The following is a 21475-nucleotide window of genomic DNA, read 5'->3' as shown; positions in this document are numbered from 1 at the left end:
TTCTCAAAAATGAGCTTGGCTCCTAACTTGGTCTTGCAGTGGTGGCTCCCATTACCAGATAAGACAGTTAATCTCTCAATGAGTATTTGAAAGTCTAACATTTTGTATTCTTGATCAAAGTGAGAGCCAAGTGCTTTAAATGGCAATGAGCAGGTAGCAAGATAACATCCACATTATTAAAAAAAATTAGACTATCTTGTTTGTATTCTTGTCCAAGTAGAGGATACTTTTTTCTATCAACTTTGGGCAAAATGGTGTATGTGTTAAGAGAAAAAGATTATAACCCAGAGAGTAAAAATGTGGACATAGAAAGTGAATCCCAAGCATTAGAACTAAAATTTATCAAGGTAAACCCACAGAAGCATTTCTAGTTTGTTTGTAAGATATAAAATCCAAGACTCGTGGAAAAGTTCTGGGAAATAACATATGCACAGTAAAAAATATAATGATATACATTGACCGAAATCTTAGCCAGTTTCAAAATCTTTCTTCTTCTTTATCAGGACATTAAACTCCGTTAGAGTGGTTTACAGGTCTGAATTTTCAAAGGTGCTGAAGAAAAGCAGATTTCATTTCTGTTTCACAAATACTACCTTCCTGTTACTGTCAAAAACCAAGATCATAGAGGTGGTTTGGCCAAAGGCCCAGTATAATCATGGCCATTGCAGGTAAACTGAAATATTTAATTATAGTCCTTATTTTCCAAATGCCTTCTTCACTAAATATTTGATCAAACATGGAAACAAGCTGCCAGAGGTGATGGTGGTCTCTGTGGACAAATGAAGGAAATTATAGAAATGAACCTGTTTATGAAATTTTTAGCTAAATGAGAATCATTCTTCAGCAAATATATGAAAGTAAAAATGAAGGCTAAACATGAAGAAAGAGGAGTGCTGAAGCAGATAGAGAAAATAAGGTTAGGCATGGCCTTCATTGACAATACCACATTAAGAGTAATAGAAACTGAGAAGAAAGAAGGATTGGATTTTAATATGCAGGGGCTATGTCAAGGCAATTGCTACACAAATCAGTAAAGCATGGCATGATATTAGACTTCTTATAAAAAGAGAGGAGTTAGCACAAATCAATATGGGGACAAAGCTGGTGAAAATTCTTTATGTAATTTTAGAGTTTAGAGAGTTGAGAACATGAGTGGTACACCAAAAATATAAGAAAAGTAAAATTACATTCATAGTTATTTGTAAAATGAGAAAATATTGGAAATAAAAATAGAAATACAAAAATACATAAGCTATAGCACAACAATTTCTCTTGCAATGATCTATCCCACACAAATAATAGGATATAACTGTATGAATATACACATACATATACAGGTATAAATTCACATACCCTCAGAGAAGTACATGTATCTGGATTTCACTACAGTATTGTTTGTATTAATAAACACTTGAAACAATATAAAAATCATCAATATTATTCATCTTTTTGAAAGAAATCAATCATATATAAATAATTTTAAATGAAAAAGCAGGTTACACATTGATAAGTAATAAAAATGTATATATATATATGTACATATGCATATGTAGAGACATTTGGTAAAATAGATATATATTGACATGCATATTGCTATATCTATGTAAGTGAGGAGAAAGTGGGGAAGGATGTACAACCGTTTGTACAACTCTTAGTTGTGATCTTGGAAGGTAGAACTAGTAGGGCAAAAGGAAGAGCTTCTATTTCCTTACATAATTTTTAAGAAAGTAAATAGTATGGGTAAATATTTACTTTCTATTAATTTCTATATTTTTCTAATATAAAAATTTCATTTTTTTGATTAGCTATCTGATCTCCATGAATATATTGTATAATTTAAGAGATCTTTTTATTTATTTATTCAATTTATGTATTTGCATTTTTTTAAATTAAGGTATCATTGACATGCAATCTTATGAAGGTTTCACATGAGCAACACTATGGTTTCAACATTCACCCATATTATCAATTACCCCCACCCATGCCACTGCAATCACTGTCTATCAGCATAGAAAGATGCTATAGAGTTACGACTTGTCTTATCTGTGCTATTCTGCCTTCCTGGTGACCTCCCTACATTATGTGTTAATCATAATGCCCCTTAATCCCCTTCTTTCTCCCTCCCCATCCCAGCCCCTTCCCTTTGGTAAGCTCTAGTCCCTTCTTGGACTCTGTGAGTCTGCTGCTGTTTTGTTCCTTCAGCTGCTGTTTTGTTCCTTCAGTCTTGCTTTGTGTTATACTCCACAAATGAGGGAAATCATTTGGTACTTGTCTTTCTCCACCTGGCTTATTTCATGAGCATAATACCCTCTTGCTCCATCCATGTTGTTGCAAATGGTAGGATTTGTTTCCTTCTTACGGCTGAATAACACTCCATTGTGTATATATACCATATCTTATTACCCATTCATTACTGAGGGACACTTAGGTTGCTTCTATATCTTGGTTATTGTAAATAGTGCTGTGGTAAACATAGGGGGGCATATATCTTTTTGAATCTGGGATCTTACTTTCTTTGGGTAAATTCCTAGGAGTGGAATTCCTGGGTCATATGGTATTGCTATTTTTACTTTTTTGAGAACCCTCCATATTGCTTTCCACAATGGTTGAACTAGTTTACATTCCCACCAGCAGTGTAGGAGGGTTCCCCTTTCTCCGCATCCTCACCAGCATTTGTTGTTCCTTGTCTTTTGGATGTTGGCCATCTTAACTGGTGTGAGGGGACCGCTTATTGTAGTTTTAATTTGTATTTCTCTGATAATTACCAATGTGGAGCATCTTTTCATGTGCCTGTTGGCCATGTGAATTTCTTCTTTGGAGAAGTGTCTGTTCAGATCCTCCACCCCTTTTTTAATTGGGTTATTTGCTTTTTGGGTGTTGAGGCAAGTGAGTTATTTATATATTTTGGATGTTAACCCCTTATTGGATATGTCATTTATGAATATAGTCTCCCATACTGTGAGATGCCTTTTTGTTCTACTGATGGTGTCCTTTGCTGTGAAAGTGTTCAGGAAAAAGTTGCTCATGTTTATATTCAAGAGATTTTTGCCTGTTTTCTTCTAAGAGTTTTATGATTTCATGACTTACATTCAGGTCTTTGATCCATTAGAATTTACTTTTGTGTATGGGGTTAGACAATAATTCAGTTTCATTCTCGTACATGTAGCTGTCCAGTTTTGCCAACACCAGCTGTTGAAGAAGCTGTCATTTCCCTACTGTATATCCATGGCTCCTTTATTGTATATTAATTGGGCATATACGTGTGGGTTTATATTTGGACTCTCTATTTCGTTCCATTGGTCTGTTCCTGTGCCAGTACCAAATTGTCTTGATTACTGTGGCTTTGTAGTAGAGCTTGAAGTTGGGGAGCATAATTCCCCCAACTTCGTTCTTCCTTCTCAGGATTGTTTTGACTATTCAGGATCTTTTGTGGTTCCATATGAATTTTAGAACTCTTTTTTCTAGTTCATTGAAGAATGTTGTTGGTATTTTGATAGGGATTGCATTGACTCTGTAAATTGCTTTAGGCAGGATGGCCATTTTGACAATACAAATTTTTCCTATCCATGAGCAGGGGATGTATTTCCACTTACTGGTGTCTTCTTTAATTTCTCTCATGAGCATCTTATAGTTTTCAGGGAATAGGTCTTTCACCTCCTTGGTTACGTTTATTCCTAGGTATTTTATTCTTTTTGATGCAATTGTGAATGGAATTCCTTTCCTGATTTCTCTAATAGTTCATCATCAGCATATAGGAATGCAATAGATTTCTGTGTATTACTTTCATATCCTGCAACTTTGCTAAATTCAGTTATTAGTTCTAGTAGTTTTGAAGTGGTTTCTTTAAGGTGTTTTAAGTACAATATCATGTCATCTGTGACAGTTTAACTTCTTCCTTACTAATCTGAATGCCTTTTATTTCTTTGTGTTGTCTGATTGCTGTGGCTAGGACCTCCAGTACTATGTTAAGTAAAGGTGGAGAGAGTGGGCATCCTTGTCTTTTTCCCAATCATAGAGGGAAAGCTTTCAGCTTTTTGCTGTTAAGTATGATGTTTACTGTGGGTTGTTGTATATGGCCTTTACTATGTTGAGGTACTTGCCCTCTATACCCATTTTGTTGAGAGTTTTTATCATGAATGGATGTTGAATTTTGTCGAATGCTTTTTCAGCATCTATGGAGATGATCATGTGATTTTTGTCCTTCTTTTTGTTGATGTGGTGGATGATGTTGATGGATTTTCAAATATTGTACCTTCCTTGCATCCCTGGAATAAATCCCACTTATCATGATGGATGATCTTTTTGATGTATTTTTTGAATTTGGATTACTAATATATTGTTGAGTATTTTTGCATCTATGTTCTTTAGGGATATTGGTCTGTAATTTTCTCTTTTTTTTCTTGGTGTCTTTGCCTGGTTTTTGTATTAGAGTGATGCTGACCTTTAGAGATCTTTTTATGATGTTATGAGACAAATATATAATGTATCTTTCACTGGTAGAAGACCATGATTTTCATATGAATATATTATTATTTTGCTTTATAAGTTAATAAGAACATGGCAGAAAAAGAAAAAATTTCAGGAAAGATTATTGAATGCACACAGAATGTAGTAGCAGTAAAAATATGGGCATTTCTTTAAAATATTAAAAAGTGACAAAAGGAATGGAAACTAAATTCATAGGACCTAAAAGGAAATGACAGAAAAGCCACATACAGAAAATATTAGAAGATCTCTTGAATCGTAAAAGGTATATTCAAGAAGTCATCAGAGAATTTGTTGAATTATTGAATCTGTTGTCACAAAATTGATGAAATGTGAACCCAGTTATATGCTTTCATGTATAAAATCAAATAAGCTGTAAGGAAAACAAAGATAAAAAATGCAGTGAAATCAATATGAAGTAGGATGAACAGGTGGATGAAAGGGTGCCAATCCAAAGAAAATGAGAAGAGTAGATGCAAGTTATATGATCCACTTGGCAAAGAATACAAAAAGATGAGCACTATACACAGGAAGTCTGTCTAAAGGAAAAAGCAGAAGTAAAAAGCATTAAGACCTCATTGACCCAAAAGCCAAGGGAATGACATGATATGGAACATTAATGGATGTAAGAAGCTTATCAGGGAGTGAATCATATTACACTTTTCATCAAGATGAAAAACTGGAGAAATCAAAAGACTAATAAAATTTTAATCACTGTTTTATTAATCAGCATTTTCAAAGCTCATTGGTGAAAGAAAAAGAAGAAAATCTTGGTATCTAAAGGGAAAACAGTTTAAGAACCTCTCTATGTTGTTATAAGCAATTTGAGAAGGAAAATCTAAGATGCTCTATCACACTTTATAAAAAATGTACACCCAAAGAACTGGAAAAGAAAGACCCATTCATCTAAAATTACTTTACTCCAGTCTGGCCTATCTAATTTTAATTTCCTTCACTTCCTTCTTTCTTCTATTTAATTTGTGGCTTTGGATAACTATGCTTTTTTTTTTCAATTCCAAAATAGATACTGGGTAGAAAATATTTTACTGCTTTCTTCCTTATACTTTCAACCAACATGTATTTAGTTTTTCCAATTAAAATGATTATAAAGAATTATCTCAGTTATAGAAGAGTTGAATAAAATTCCACTCTTTCAATGCTGGTTGGAAATTAAAAAGAAAAGTTGATAAGTTTTTAAAATGTTGACTGAATTTGTAGTTTTGACACAATACAATCATTTTTACTCAAAATGAATGAGTAGTGACAGATGTAATAAAAATATTATTGAAATTTTACCACACTTACTTTGCCAGCATTATAACTGATTTATTTGTACACAGATCAACTTGATGGGCACTAGATGTCACTCTTAATCACCATGATCTCTATAATAAGCCCACACATCCTTAATGCGAAACTTTGAATAAAATCACATAAAATCGAGTTACCTTAATGTATTACGGAAGGACAAAACCTGACCTGACCCAAGTTTATTTTGTGGCAAAATTGGACTTGATCTAATCACAGACTATTTACATATTGTCTTTTCCACTTACTGTAAATATAAACATAATTGATGACAGGGTGCTATCCAAACTCTTAAAAAGAGTTATGTGATATTTGAAAATATGCTTCACATTACATTCCTCAAAACAACAGGTTATGGTTTTTGAAAAACATCTGGCCCAATAATGTTTTTGAAGATCATTTAATTTTTCCCCAGCTTTATTGAGGAGTAATTGACAAATAAAATCACATATATTTAAAGTACACAGATGTAGGGTAGGGTACGGGGAAGGCAGCATAGCACAGAGAAAGCAAGTAGTGGCTCTATAACATCTTACTAAGCTGATGGACCGTGACTGTAATGGGGTATGTGCTGGGGACTTGATAATAGGGGAATGTAGTACCCACAATGTTGCTCATGTGATTGTACATTAATGATACCATAATAAAAAAAGTGAATAGAAAAAAAATAAAAAGTGAGGAGGAGCCAAGATGGCGGCGTGAATAGAGCAGAGGAACTCTCCTCCCAAAACCACATAGAATTATGAAAATATAACAAAGACAACTTCCTAAAATAGAGACCAGAGGACACAGGACAACATCCAGACCACATCCACACCTGTGAGAACCCAGCACCTCACGGAGGGGGTAAGATACAAGCCCCCGCCTGGCGGGAACCGAGTGCCCCTCCCCTCAGCTCCCGGCGGGTGGAAAGAAACCGGAGCGGTTTTTTTTATTTTTTTTGGCGAGTGCTTTTTGGAAGCCTTAAAGGGACACGGACCCCAATACTAGGGAAACAGGGCAGCAAGACTAGTGAGGAGGTGCCTGAGACCGGGGCCTGAGGACAAAGTAAATCACACGTTTTTTTCCTTTTTTCTTTTTTCCTCTTTAGTTGTTGCTGTTGTTGTTTTGGTTTGGAGAGTACTTTTTGGAAGTCTTAAAGGGGCAGGACAGGACACTAAGCCCAGAGGCAGGGAACCTGGGGATCTCTGGGCACTCTAACCACCTGGGCAACAGGGAGCACAGAGGCCCCCTACGGAGATAAATAGCCTCCCGGCCGCACCCTCTTCAACGGGGCTCCACCATTTTGGAGGAGCAGCCCCAGCGAGGCCACGCCCACAGCAACAGTGGATATAAACTCCATTGCAACCGGGCAGGTAGCAGAAGCCCTGTCTGCGCACAACTGCCAAGCATAAGCCACTAGAGGTTGCTATTCTCCCAGGAGAGGAAGGCCACAAACCAACAAGAAGGAAAGCTCTTCCAGCTGTCACTCGTACCAGCTCTGCAAACTATCTCTATCACCATGAAAGGGCAAAACTACAGGCAGACAAAGATCACAGAGACAACACCTGAGAAGGAGACAGACCTAACCAGTCCTCCTGAAAAAGAATTCAAAATAAAAATCATGAACATGCTGACAGAGATGCAGAGAAAAATGCAAGAGCAATGAGATGAGATGCAGAGAAAAATGCAAGAGCAATGGGATGAAGTCCGGAGGGAGATCACAGATGTCAGGAAGGAGATCACAGAAGTGAAACAATCCCTGGAAGGATTTATAAGCAGAATGGATAAGATGCTAGAGGCCATTGAAGGAATAGAAACCAGAGAACAGGAACATATAGAAGATGACATAGAGAGAGATAAAAGGATCTCCAGGAACGAAACAACACTAAGAGAACTATGTGACCAATCCAAAAGGAATAATATTTGTATTATAGGGGTAACAGAAGAAGAAGAAAGAGGAAAAGGGATAGAAAGTCTCTTTGAAGAAATAATTGCTGAAAAATTCCCCAAACTGGGGGAGGAAATAATCAAACAGACCACAGAAATACACAGAACCCCCAACAGAAAGGATCCAAGGAGGACAACACCAAGATACATAATAATAAAAATGGTAAGGATCAAGAACAAGGAAAGAGTTTTAAAGGCAGCTAGAGAGAAAAAGGTCACCTATAAAGGAAAACCCATCAGGCTAACATCAGACTTCTCAACAGAAACCCTACAGGCCAGAAGAGAATGGCATGATGTATTTAATGCAATGAAACAGAAGGGCCTTGAAACAAGGATACTGTATCCAGCACGACTATCATTTAAATATGATGGCGGGATCAAACAATTCCCAGACATGCAAAAGCTGAGGGAATTTGCTTCCCACAAACCACCTCTACAGGGCATCTTACAGGGACTGCTCTACATGGGAGCACTCCTAAAAAGAGCACAGAACAAAACATACAACATATGAAGAATGGAGGAGGAGAAATAAGAAGGGAGAGAAGAAAAGAATCTCCAGACAGTGTATATAACAGCTCAATAATCGAGCTAAGTTAGGCAGTAAGATACTAAAGAAGCTAACCTTGAACCTTTGGTAACCACGAATCTAAAGCCTGCAATGGCAATAAGTACATATCCTTCAATAGTCACCCTAAATGTAAATGGACTTAATGCACCAATCAAAAGACACAGAGTAATGGAATGGATAAAAAAGCAAGACCCATCTATATGCTGCTTACAAGAAACTCACCTTAAACCCAAAGACAAGCACAGACTAAAAGTCAAGGGATGGAAAAACATATTTCAGGCAAACAACAGTGAGAAGAAAGCAGGGGTTGCAGTACTAATATCAGACAAAATAGACTTCAAAACAAAGAAAGTAACAAGAGATAAAGAAGGATACTACATAATGATAAAGGGCTCAGTCCAACAAGAGGATATAACCATTCTAAATACATATATACCCAATACAGGAGCACCAGCATATGTGAAACAAATACTAACAGAACTAAAAAGGGAAATAGACTGCAATGCATTCATTTTAGGAGACTTCAACACACCACTCACCCCAAAGGATAGATCCACTGGGCAGAAAATAAGTAAGCACACACAGGCACTGAACAACACACTAGAACAGATGGACCGAATAGACATCTATAGAACTCTACATCCAAAAGCAACAGGACATACTTTCTTCTCAAGTGCACATGGAACATTCTCCAGAATAGACCACATACTAGCTCACAAAAAGAGCCTCAGTAAATTCCAAAATATTGAAATTTTACCAACCAATTTTTCAGACCACAAAGGTATAAAAGTAGAAATAAATTCTACAAAGAAAATGAAAAGGCTCACAAACACATGGAGGCTTAACAAATGCTACTAAATAATCAATGGATCAATGAACAAATAAAAATAGAGATCAAGGAATATATAGAAACAAATGACAACAACAACACAAAGCCCCAACTCCTGTGGGACGCAGCGAAAGCAGTCTTAAGAGGACAGTATATAGCAATCCAGGCACACTTGAAGAAGGAAGAACAATCCCAAATGAATAGTCTAACATCACAACTATCAAAACTGGAAAAAGAAGAACAAATGAGGCCTAAAGACAGCAGAAGAAGGGACATAATAAAGATCAGAGAAGAAATAAACAAAATTGAGGAGAATAAAACAATAGCAAAAAATCAATGAAACCAAGAGCTGGTTCTTTGAGAAAATAAACAAAATAAATAAACCTCTAGCCAAACTTATTAAGAGAAAAAGAGAATCAACACAAATCAACATAATCAGAAATGAGAATGGAAAAATCATGACAGACCCCACAGAAATACAAAGAATTATTAAAGACTACTATGAAAACCTATATGCCAACAAGCTGGAAAACCTAGAAGAAATGGATAACTTCCTAGAAAAATACAACCTCCCAAGACTGACCAAGAAAGAAACACAAAAGTTAAACAAACCAATGACAAGCAAAGAAATTGAAATGGAATTAAAAAAACTACCCAAGAACAAAACCCCGGGGCTGGACAGATTTACCTTGGAATTTTATCAGACACACAGAGAAGACATTATACCCATTCTCCTTAAAGTGTTCCAAAAAATAGAAGAGCAGGGAACACTCCCAAACTCATTCTATGAAGCCAACATCACCCTAATACCAAAACCAGGCAAAGACCCCACCAAAAAAGAAAATTACAGACCAATATCCCTGATGAATGTAGATGCAAAAATACTCAATAAAATATTAGCAAACAGAATTCAACAGTATATCAAAAGGATCATACACCATGACCAAGTGGGGTTCATCCCAGGGATGCAAGGATGGTACAACATTCGAAAATCCATCAACATCATCCACCACATCAACAAAAAGAAAGACAAAAACCACATGATCATCTCCATAGATGCTGAAAAAGCATTTGACAAAATTCAACATCCATTCATGATAAAAATAGAGGGCAAGTACCTCAACATAATAAAGGCCATATATGATAAACCCACAGCCAGCATTATACTGAACAGCGAGAAGCTGAAAGCATTTCTTCTGAGATCGGGAACCAGACAGGGATGCCCACTCTCCCCACTGTTATTTAACATAGTACTGGAGGTCCTAGGCACGGCAATCAGACAAAACAAAGAAATACAAGGAATCCAGGTTGGTAAAGAAGAAGTTAAACTGTCACTATTTGCAGATGATATGATACTGTACATAAAAAACCCTAAAGACTCCACTCCAAAACTACTAGAACTGATATCGGAATACAGCAAAGTTGCAGGATACAAAATTAACACACAGAAATCTGTAGCTTTCCTATGCACTAACAATGAACCAATAGAAAGAGAAATCAGGAAAACAATTCCATTCACAATTGCATCAAAAAGAATAAAATACCTAGGAATAAACCTAACCAAAGAAGTGAAAGACTTATACTCTAAAAAATACAAGTCACTCTTAAGAGAAATTAAAGGGGACACTAACAAATGGAAACTAATCCCCTGCTCATGGCTAGGAAGAATTAATATCGTCAAAATGGCCATCCTGCTTAAAGCAATATACAGATTAGATGCAATACCTATCAAATTACCAGCAACATTCTTCAATGAATTGGAACAAATAATTCAAATATTCATATGGAAACACCAAAGACCCCGAATAGCCAAAGCAATCCTGAGAAAGAAGAATAAAGTAGGGGGGATCTCACTCCCCAACTTCAAGCTCTACTACAAAGCCATAGTAATCAAGACAATTTGGTACTGGTGCAAGAACAGAGCCACAGACCAGTGGAACAGATTAGAGACTCCAGAAATTAACCCAAACATATATGGTCAATTAATATTTGATAAAGGAGCCATGGACATACAATGGCAAAATGACAGTCTCTTCAACAGATGGTGCTGGCAAAACTGGACAGCTACATGTAGGAGAACGAAACTGGACCTTTGTCTAACCCCATGTACAAAGGTAAACTCAAAGTGGATCAAAGACCTGAATGTAAGTCATGAAACCATTAAACTCTTGGAAAAAAACATAGGCAAAAACCTCTTAGACATAACATGAGTGACCTCTTCTTGAACATATTTCCCGGGCAAGGAAAACAACAGCAAAAATGAGCAAGTGGGACTACATTAAGCTGTAAAGTTTCTGTACAGTGAAAGATACCATCAATAGAACAAAAAGGAACCCTACAGTATGGGAGAATATATTTGAAAATGACAGATCTGATAGAGGCTTGACGTCCAGAATATATAAAGAGCTCACACTCCTCAACAAACAAAAAACAAATAATCCAATTAAAAAATGGGCAGAGGAGCTGAACAGACAGTTCTCTAAAAAAATAAATACAGATGGCCAACAGACACATGAAAGATGCTCCACATCGCTAATTATCAGAGAAATGCAAATTAAAACTACAATGAGGTATCACCTCACACCAGTAAGGATAGCTGCCATTTAAAAGACAAACAACAACAAATGTTGGTGAGGCTGTGGAGAAAGGGGAACCCTCCTACACTGCTGGTGGGAATGTAAATTAGTTCAACCACTGTGGAAAGCAGTATGGAGGTTCATCAAAATGCTCAAAACAGACCTACCATTTGACCCAGGAATTCCACTCCTAGGAATTTACCCTAAGAACACAGGAATCAAGTTTGAGAAAGACAGATGCACCCCTATGTTTACAATAGCCAAGAATTGGAAACAACCTAAATGTCCATCGGTAGATGAATGGATAAAGAAGATGTCGTACATATACACAATGGAATACTACTCAGCCATAAGAAGAGGAAAAATCCTACCATTTGCAGCAACATGGATGGAGCTGGAGAGTATTATGCTCAGTGAAATAAGCCAAGCAGAGAAAGAGGAATTCCAAATGATTTCACTCATCTGAGGAGTATAAGAACAAAGGAAAAACTGAAGGAACAAAACAGCAGTGGAATTACAGAACCCAAAAATGGACTAACAGGTACCAAAGGGAAAGGAACTGGGGAGGATGGGTGGGCAGGGAGTATAAGGGGGGGTAAGAAGAAGGGGGGTATTAGGATTAGCATGCATAGTGGGGGGAGGGAGAAAGGGGAGGGAGGGCTGTACAACACAGAGAGGACAAGTAGTGATTCTACATTTTGCTATGCTGATGGACAGTGACCATAATGTGGTTTTTAGGGGGGACCTGATATAGGGGAGAGCATAGTAAACATAGTATTCTTCATGTAAGTGTAGATTAAAGATAAAAAAAAAAATCAGTCCCTGTGTGCTGACCTCCAATGAGTTCTACACAGTGGTATAGAGGGCATGTCAAAGTGTGGGCAAAGGGTCTGTTTGTTTCTATACAGAAGATTAAGGCCTAGCTTGGCTACCCAGAAAATGAACTAAGATACGATATGAGAAGGAGCTTCTGGCATCAGCACTCTCTGGAGGACTCGTGCCACGGAATGATCATCAAAAAGCCTCCACAGGGATCCGGGTGATGCTGCGGTTGTGGCTTGCCCCACCCCACCGTTTCCTGGACTTGCCATTGGAATGAGGAGGGAGATGTCTAGGCTGGCATGTGCATACAGTGAGACAACAAATTTGACCAGATATGTACTGTTGGAACTCATTCAGGAGTTGGGAGGGGTGGAAGTTGTAACGCTCCAAAATCTTATGACTATAGCCTATCTATGGTTAAAAGAACATAAGGGATGTGAACAGATCCCAGAAATGGGTTGCTTTAATTTGTCTGACTTCTCTCAGACTGTTCAAGTACAGTTGGACAATATCCATCATATCATAGACTAATTTTCACAAATGCCTAGGGTGCCTAAATGGTTTTCTTGGCTTCACTGGAGATGGATGGTAATTATGGATTTGCTTTGTTTATGTCACCGTATTCCTATTATGTTAATATGTGTGCACAAGTTAGTTAGTAGTTTAAAATCTATACATACTTAAGGTACTCTACAAGAAGATACGTCAAAGAAATAATCAATCCTCCCATGTTTTCTTCCATATGCTACCTCTATAGGTTTTCTTCTTCCTTCCTAATTACAACCCTTAAATAGAATTCGTGCCTCATATCGAATTTACCGAGTATCATAATTCCTCCAGGTGGTAAAGATACCTTGAGACAAGTGCTGGGCATAGAAGCCACAGGGCATAAATCTGCAAAGAAGTAAAAAGCTAACCTTTTCAGACAATATGGCTTCTCTCTCACTTACCAACTTTACATTTCCCTGTATGGCCCCGGAAGATGACTGGTTAGCCAGAGACGGGTAAGATTCCTCAAGGGAGGAACAACCTAAGACAGGCACAGTTACACAGGGACCATCAGGTGAGAAATTGGGGATCAACAGAGGTGAGGCTCAGAACCTCACCCCCCCTCTGTTTTGAGAGAAATCTTCTGCATCCGTGAATGTTTTGCTGCTCTTGTCTAGCTTGGATTAATACTTAGTCCATAGGCACACACCTGATCATCTACATTTGCCCTCTTACAGCACTAAACTATGTTTTCTACCTTGATCTTGCATCTACCTACCACTTCAGCATTTTATTAAAAATAAAAATAATAATGATAAAGGGAGAAATGTGGGATCCACATATAAATAAGTATAAAAATCAAACGAATATTCATATTTGACCTGATTGTTTATAGTTCATAATGCGTGATCAAAACCGAAAGTTTCTGTGATAACTGCCCTTGTACTGGTCACCATGTAAGAACTTATTCATTATGTAAGAATTCGTTCACCATGTAAGAACTTGTTCGTTATGCTTCAGAAGATTGAAGACTGAAGAGAACTAGGCATGAAATGGATTAATGACTGTGCATTGAGTATTGGCCCCCCTATACAGAATTTTATTGTTGTTAACAACCATTTGATCAATAAATATGAGAGATGCCCTCTAAAAAAAAAGAAAAAAAGTACACAGCAAGATATGATATACATATACATTGTGAAATGATTACCAAGATCAAAATGATTAGCACATCCATCATGTCACATAGTTAACCTGTGTGTGTGTGTGTGTGTGTGTGTGTGTGTGTGTGTGTGTGTGTGTGAGTGTGGTTAGAACACAAGGCCTCCTCTCAGTAATTTCGAGGAAACGTGACTGTATTATTAACTACTGTCATCATACTGCATACAAACTAGACCCCCAGAAGTTATTCATCTTATAAAGTTTGTACCCTTTTACCTACATCTCCCCATTTCCTCAGCTCCACATGCCCTGGCAATCACCATTCTATTCTGTCTCTATGAAACCATCATCTTTTTTTAGATTCCACACTTCCATGTGATACCATACAGTATTTATCTTTCTCTGTCTTGACCCAAGGGTTTTTGATAAATGATTCTTGTCCTAGACCAGCAGTCCTCTCATTGTTTTTCAGAAAATCAGGTGATAGTGATAATAAAAGCACTTATTAAATCGTGCTCTACTCATCTGTGTACTCCGATCCCATCCATCTTAGCACAGGATCACTGCATCTAATCCCGATGTCATGAACCTTACTCTTTTAACATTCATAGCACATGGCAATGTAAAAATTAAACTTTGAGAACATATGTATCTTTTGCTAAAATTCAACTGGTTACAGAATGTGTTTTTTGTAGAATGTTATTTCTAAAGTTTCCCTGTTTAAATCTTGATTTTTAATTAGGTCCTGCTATGACTGATACTTGTGTGTGTGTGAGATATATTTTTTATTTTTTATTTATTTTTATTATGGTGTCATTAATATACAATCACATGAGCAACATTGTGGTGACTAGATTCCCCCCATTATCAAGTCCCCACCAAATACCCCATTACAGTCACTGCCCATCAGCGTAGAGTCACTACTTGTCTTCTCTGTGCTCTACTGCCTTCCCCATGCCCCCACCACTGTTATGTATGACTGATATTTCTTCTTGAAGTTCTATGTTCATCTCTCTCAAGATATATTTAAATCATGTGTAAGAGATCTGGACTCACATATTACATTTTTTGCAATTGTAGAAATATCTTTGGTAGCTCTTATCAGTATCTTAGTTCAAAATATTTCAGCTAAATAGGACATTCTGCTTGCTTCCTGCCTAACTATAATGTTTAACAAGCTTGCTGGGAGGAATTAGTAATGGGTTCTCCTACTGTAAGGCCTACACTGTAAACTGGCTGGATCCAAATACCTTAATAACAATCCTAAACATCCCCTGAACACTGTAGCCTAAGCACACCCAACTTCGAATATTCTCATTGTCACCCCAGTTCCTTAACAAGTTATACATTTTGGCTTCCTTCCTAAGAATCTTAGCCTAGTTTTGTTCCCCAGCCATGAAAAAATGACAAAATGTTCTTTGCAGGTATAAGCCACTGGACAATTAATAGAAGTATATCATGGTGATTAAGAGAACAGACCCTGGAGCCAGAGTAGCCAGTTTTAAATTCTGTTTCTATATTTTTACTGGCTTTGGACAAATTATTTAACCTCTCTGTGCATTTCCAAATCCACAAAATAGGCATAATAATATGCTTTTCATAAATAATTCATTATATCTAAAGCACTTACTATTATGCCTCACCCATAATAAGTGCTATAAATGTGTTAACTCTGGTTTTATTATAATACCAGACAGAGTGTAATGGTTATAAACATGAGCTCTGAAACAGAAAGGCCTGTCCTGAAATCCTTGTTATATCACTTACTGGCTTTATGTCCTTCAGTGGATCACCTAAGCTTTCTCTACTGTAATTTCCTCATCCATAAAAACTGAGTAAATAAATAATAGTATATAGCTCACATGTAGGTTACGATGATTAAGTAATTAATGTTTTAATGATTGTAGCATGGTGCATAATACATTATATATATATTTTAAATAGTATATTGCTAAGGAATGGAATTAGAAAGGTCTTAGTTATGTCCTAGAATTCTGACTAGAGCTACTAAATGTGTATTGATCTTATTTCGTGAATAGCTAAGACAGAGTAAGAGTGGAAAAGTGGAGATTTAAATTGTTGCAGGTTCAATATATAATGTCCATTAGACATTCAAGTAGAGATTTCAACTAAGAGTTGGATATAAACCTCAGAAAACTGGTCTGAACTATATTAAAATTTTCAAAGCCGTCACTATAGAGATGATTCTTAAAGCCATAAAAATTGGTTAAATCACCCAGTGAGAGAATGAGGTCAGGGAGGTTTAGGAAACCTGTTCTAAGCCCTTAGGAAATACTGAACTTTGAGGTTAAATTGAGGAGATGGAGCCAGCAAATGACTCAGAGATAATGAAAACAGAAAGCAAAGAAATAAACAAGAAACCCAGATGAGTACGGAATCGTAAAGTCTGGGAAGGACCAGGGCTTTCAGGAACAAAGATGGGCTCTTTTTCAAAGCCACCGGGCAGGCAGTAGAAATGAGGACAGAAAAGTGTTCACTTTTTTTATTTAAAGGCTGATCCAACTTGACAACAGGTGTCAAGTAGAGGGATGAGGATGGCAGTTAGTCTGAAGAAGGCTGGTAGGGGAGACAGTGGGCAAAGTCAGCTGAGACATCTTTTTGGTTAGATTTGCTAAGAATAAAAGATAAATAGAGGCAGTCACCAGGTAGGAATTTGTAGCCAAAGGAAGAGCTTTTTAAAAAATTATTATCCTAGAATCTGGTTTTGTTTGTGAACTGTATGCACAATTAACAAATTAAAATGAAAGAGATAAGTAACTGAGAAAAGCCGAGGAGACAAGGACACCAAGGGCATGTGGAGAGTCTGCCCGTGGCAGGGAAAGGACACAAGGTCTTATAATCGGAAGACAGAAAATGAATGCAGACTAAACTAGTTGGTCGATTTAGCGATGAGAATAAAATGGAGTTCACATCTAGCAGTTTGTAGATTTTTAGCTCTCGTATCAGTCAAGGTTTAGTGAAGAACAGATAAATCATTTCAAAGGTTTAGAGCAGAAAGGACACCATGCAAGGAGTTGGTTATGCAGGTGATGAAGGGGCTGAGCACCCACAGAAGGACCTGAGATAACACGAATTATGAACACCAGGGTATCACTCCCACCCCAAAACTGGAAGCTCAGGGCGGGAGGAGGTGTTACCGATTCCACACCAAGGTCACCTCACAGAAGCTGGAAGTAGAGCAACCCTGCCTGATGCAAACCGGAGATGCAGCTGCTGCCAGAGGCACCCCAAAACATAGAGACAGGGAAGGAAGGTAGCCCTGGTTCTACTTCACTGCTCTTACCCTCTCCCACCTGTGTCTCCCGCTGGCAAACCTAGCAGGCCGGCAACCGGGTGAGAGGGAGCCTGGGGAAATCAGCCTTCAGAAATGATTTCTTTGCCACCAGAGTGTAATTAGGGAGAGAATGCAGCTGAGGGGACAGAAGGCCCAGGCATCCAGACGTGTAAAACGATCTCATTCGTATTGAGAAGGAGAAATGGAAAGAGGTGACAAGTTGCGGGAGCAAGGAAAAGACATGATATGGTCATCGTGAAACCGGTTGAGTGAGCTTAATAGAGAAACAAAATGAGGCTAAATTTCAAGTCATAAGAAATTGCCATATTTGTAGGTCAAAAATATCTAATATTGGAAAAGCCATACAGTTAAAACTAACCATTTTCTCACTCTAATATAAGGAAAATAACTATAAAATCATTGCATACATTGAGATGATTTTTATTATTTATGGTTAGATATTAATTTTATCATTTATGTATGACAGAATCATGTAGTTATGCTACCTGTGATTTATCTAAGTCAGCAGGCCTCAAAGAATGGCATTATTATGCTAAATATACCAAGGTTTAAATACAGTTCTCATTCTTGTAGGTGGGAAATAGAACTTTCATCAATATGGCTAGAAATAATTTGGTAATTAGGGAGGCAAGCCAATTATAATTGTATTCATCCGATATCAGTGTAGACTTAACTAACACCTACTGATCTCTTCAGTCCTTTATAGGGGGGACTGCAGCTTTCCAGTCACGAACTGCTTGCATACATTGTCTAGAGCACATTTCTCCTTTTCTTCTCTAAGATGCCCGAGAATCTGCTCTACTGACCAGAAGATCACTTAGTCATAATGAGCATAGAACTAAAGCAAAGGTAAATGGACTGGCCTGTGGGCTACCTAGCACAGCCAGGATGAAACTTAATGAAATAGCCTTGTTTCTCCACACAGAAGTTCTGTCTTCTGATAGTTTACTGGGCCTTTGCAGGCTAAGTAGCTCCATGGCAACAGCCTGGTGTGCACCATCACATTTTACCTTACTGACCCTACTGCTGTTTCCTTCTGATTCCCTATCTTTTAAGACATCGCTGACTGACATATAGAATCATGTTATAGTTCCATAGTTTGAGTCTTCTGTTGTTTTGAGTTGAACATTTTGTTGTTCACCCCTCAAATTCAACTATGGTCCTCTTATTTTTAAGTTCTTAGGTGGAAACTTGGGGAATGACAGGCAAATCATGGTTACCTCCATGATCTGAGCCACAAAAATAATTTACTTACTAGAATCATTAGAGATTAAGAACAATGAGACTAGTGTGTGTGTGTGTGTGTGTGTGTGTGAGAGAGAGAGAGAGAGAGAGAGAGAGAGAGAGAAATTAGGAGCAATGATAGTTGAATCTGTTATAAAATGAGTTGTGGATCTCTAATATCAAATTATTTGATGAAATATTCTAATTTATCTAATAATAATATCTCTGCTTTGCAATGAACAAAAGCCTTTTTCTGAGACTATATTGATTTATTCCCAGAATTAAAGATTATGAGTCAGTGAAATATTTGACAATATTGTGCAATGGAGCAGAATGTGGTTAGAAGGGCCAGAACACGTGTGGGTGTTAGAAGTAAAACTACAAATAGTTTGTCCTGATCGAAGGCCAAATAAATTCATGCCTTGCTATGCTATAATGGGGAAGCACTATTTTTAGTTCTATTGTCTCTCCAGATCATCACCTTACAATCCATTTTATTCCTCAGCAAATTTTAGTAGCAATATGCTACAATGTAGCTTTTCAGTGCATGAACCTCTAAAGATCTCCCCTGATGAAGCTTTTTCTTTCTATGCTACTGAGCACAGCAATTCCATGGAAAGGGCTCATTGAAGTTAGAATTGAAAAAAGATCCAATCATAATTTTTGAAACCAAGAGAATGCTGGAATAAAGCTTTTTGAGCATGGCTTATAACTTTTCTATTGTGGAAAGCCTTGTCATTTAGACCAAGAAAATGGTGGCTAGATATAAAGATATTGGCTTGTAAGCTACTTAATTTCCAATTTTTATTTTCTACCAATAAAATTAGAACTAAATGAAGAGATGAAGTTACATAACAGCTTTTTATTAGGAGTTAAAGAATGAATGATAAAATAATATTTGACTATGTCAGTTCCATATATTTCTATGAAAATTATTGTTTTCAAATCAATTTGGCATCCTTTGCCCTAAGAAATGTCTGAGGGATAAGAAAGGATTTATTAGCCCAAACATTTAGGAGAGGTTCTTTCTAATTTTAGAAAAAACTTAGAGCATACAGGTTAATTCTAAATTTCTATTGTATCTCATGAGACAACTGACTAAGAACGAAGGTAATGACATTCTTAGCAATGATCACTTTTGGTCTAAAATTCAATCTACTCTTAGTATTTTATATTTTGTAAAGCCAAAAATACTTTTTGAGAAAATGTGGTGGATATGAATATGATGTAATGGCACTGGCCAACAGAAGGAGTGTCATTTCCTTATTAACGTGTCGGTGATTTGAAGTCCATTCATATGATAAATTTCAACTTTGTACTTTTTTAATAAATGATCTACTAAAAATAACTACCAGTAAGTTTTATATTTATTACACTTATGTAGTAGAAATGCATATAGTTTTTCCTGGTGGAATGCCAACTAAATAATGTAAACACTGATAACATAGCAAGTGCAAGTTATTTAACAGTTGTACTTAGTGGTATTACAATTGATTTGTATTAGATTACACAAGGAGTTTGCCTAGTTTTAAAAATATTAAAAGAAAAATAACCATGTACCATGTAACTGAAACTTGAGCAATGAAAAGTTCTCCCTGAGAATCAGATGGTTAACTAGTAAAAGTTGCAATGTTTACAGTAATGGAGTACATAATAGGATCTATTCTTGCATGTAGTTATTTAGGAAATATTTATAGTGATTATGTGTTAACACAAATGAATCATATTCAAATCCTAGTTTACAGTCTAGTCAGGATATGACATGGCCATAAAGAACCCTAATAGAAAGCACAAAGTGATGGCAGGTGTCTGCCTAATTTCTGGCACTTTGAATGCAGTCTTCCTCAAAACCATTTTATGATAAGCACATAAAAGCTGCTCATAGCTTTTTTGAAATCTACTGCTTTGATATTTGCTCTGAGCTTTCCTTATTTCTGGCTGCAAATAGGGGTCTTCAGTATTCCATTGTGGCCCCATGGCTGGACACACTTCTTATCCTTTTGCTGGCTTACTAACTTCGGCTACCCACATATTCTTGGCTTGCTTGGCATCTTTGAATTTGCTTTCCCAGAAAACTGTTGAACAGAGACATTTCTGTGACTAAGCATGATTTAGTCAGAAGAGAGAAAGGAGCTTCACATAAAGGGTTATAAAAAAATGAAAGCAGGGAAAATTGGCAGGAAGAGATATCAGAGGAAGCTTCCTAGAAAGGAGTACAGTAGATCTTCATTATTCCCATTTAGTTTTGTTCTATAAGGTCACCATGAACAAGGAATTTGTGAATACTCAACTCTCACCTCTAGGAAAATACTGTCAGTTTACTTTAAGCATCTAGTCACATTTTTGTCAACCAGTCTATACATAATCTTGTTTTATGTATACTTCTGCTTAAAGACACCTTATTTAATACATATTGTTGATTCATCAACATTGAATTTATGGCCAACAGCATATGACTCATCCCTGAACAAAGTTTAACTGTCACATATTTTCTCCATAGTCACATCCTCGTCTTCTTGCCCTTAGGAACACCGGACAGTAAGTCAGCACTACACTTGCGGACCATTTAAACAGTGAAATCACCACCAAAAAATACAGAAATTGTGAAAAGTCTGGTATTAAAAAGGCTATGAAAATGACATTCATTTATAGTAGGAGCAGTTCAATGGGGAGACTCAGTGGAAAATGGTTCCCAAATTCCACCATTGTTTGCAATGACCATGAGTATGGATTTTGGGACCACAAATGAATTTTGGCAAGCAGGTAAA

At 36.9% G+C, this 21475-nt stretch overlaps 1 pseudogene; it reads left to right on the top strand.

Annotated features, from left to right (window-relative positions):
- The first annotated feature begins 251 nt into the window (after positions 1–251).
- The window catches only part of LOC108402885 (calmodulin-binding transcription activator 1-like), an 89636-nt pseudogene continuing 68412 nt past the window's right edge, over positions 252–21475 (top strand).

Source organism: Manis javanica, chromosome 3 (genome assembly GCF_040802235.1).
Source record: "Manis javanica isolate MJ-LG chromosome 3, MJ_LKY, whole genome shotgun sequence".
NCBI lineage: Eukaryota > Metazoa > Chordata > Mammalia > Pholidota > Manidae > Manis > Manis javanica.
The sequence above is the reverse complement of the archived record's forward strand: the minus strand, read 5'-3'. Positions and strand labels throughout refer to the sequence as shown.